Genomic DNA, 1,829 nt, shown 5'->3' with positions numbered 1-1,829 from the left:
CAGAGAGAGGAGAGAACAGGAGAGACCAAGACAGAGGAGGGAAGGACAGAGAGGGAGGAGAATCATATAGAGAGCCCTTTTTACAGCCTGTTCCAGGCAGGAATGTTGCGCCTTGATGCCTGCCTTGCAGTTCTGCAGTAAGGTAAGAACAGGGAATAAGTGATGTTGTTGTACCGGCAATAAGCCGGCAGTGAGGTAGTCACAGAGCCAGATTGCCGTCTGTGTAAAAGGGAGAGCCGGCATTGCAGGACCACACATACAATCAACAATGCTGATTATAGAACGCCGGCATGCCGGCATGCAAGTCACACACGGGGCAACATTATGCTGGCTTGGTTTAGTCCAGTGTACAATAGTAAAAAACCGCATCAATGAAAGGTATTTTTTATGACAATATTGTGGGATGTATGTTTGAAAGGGGCCAGAGAGACAGAGAGTATTGTATGTGACAGAAAAGCAGGGGGTTATATGTTCTGAATTGTGGTAGTCAAAGTTCTTCGTAGAAAACATGAATGAGAGAGAATAATTTCCCTTCTGATGATTAACCTTTCTGCCTCTCAACTGTTCTACCAGTTGTGCGTGATTAAATGTTACAGATGAAATGGTAATGGTACACACACACACATGCACTCATACAGACACACACACACCACTCAAACACACACCAGCACACACACACACACGCACTCACACAGACACACACACACTCAAACACTCACAACACACCCAGCACACACACCCACAGGCACACACTTGAACCACGCACACACACACACTCATTCACACACACATTTACGGTAATCGCAAAAAAAAACAGACACTCACAAACATATGCGAACACACAGGCACGTTACACACACACACCAATCAGTGGACCCAGTTTTGTATTCCAGAGGAGGAGCCAACTTGGCAGTCCATAAAAAGTCATCTGAGAAGAGACTAAGAGTCCTGCCAAAGCCAGGAGCCATGGTGCTGGATATGAACATGGGCTTGGTGCCCTACAGTAGTCCATCTTTTGTCTCCATCCCCCATACTCCCTCACTGCTGTCCCAACCAGTGCCAAGGCCTCCAGGCTCCCTGCAGTCCTCTGACTATCCACAGGCCGCACAGTGCAAATTATACAATGACAATCGGGGGGGGTCAACTTCTTCTCCGGGGCGTAAAGTAATATTTACGATTACAGGTAAGCACGATATATAAATGTATCCACCCCCCGTCCTGTTGTTTGTCACCTCTTTTGGTGGGGTCCAAGTCTTAATTAGGGGGTCAAACCCCCCCCCCCCCAAACCCCTCCATAATTCGAACCCTGCACAGGCACCACACTGACACGCTTCACATCGATAGGTATAGTTCAGTGTCAAAGCATGGGACTGTAGATGAGAGGGTCGCAGGTTCAGTTCCCCCGCACGCATACCCGTGTGAGTGGCTTTGGATGACAGCCTCTACTAAAGGAACACTTGATGTGGTCGTTCTGATTGGCTCCAGCTTCATGACCACACGCATACACTCGGAAGTGTGTGTTAGAGTTCACTTACCTCGTCTACTATACCTACAGGACATCTACAAACATGCCGGGTTACACAGCTGTACTGTACAGTGGTGCTTACTGTCGTGACACTTAACTTCATTGTGAATTGAAGGGAATGACAGGTTGAGTCTGAGCAGGCCATTGACAAATGTTTTACCAATTCAAGGGTTATTGAGATGGCTGTAGGCTCGGCTGTCTCTGTGTATTCATTTTAGTGCGTGTGAGAGTTAGGGAGGCGAGTGGATTAATGAGACACTCCACCAAGGAATGCAAGGGAGAAGTGCATGTATTCACAAGGACA

Source organism: Osmerus mordax, chromosome 10 (genome assembly GCF_038355195.1).
Source record: "Osmerus mordax isolate fOsmMor3 chromosome 10, fOsmMor3.pri, whole genome shotgun sequence".
Lineage (NCBI taxonomy): Eukaryota > Metazoa > Chordata > Actinopteri > Osmeriformes > Osmeridae > Osmerus > Osmerus mordax.
Note: the sequence above shows the minus strand (reverse complement) of the source record.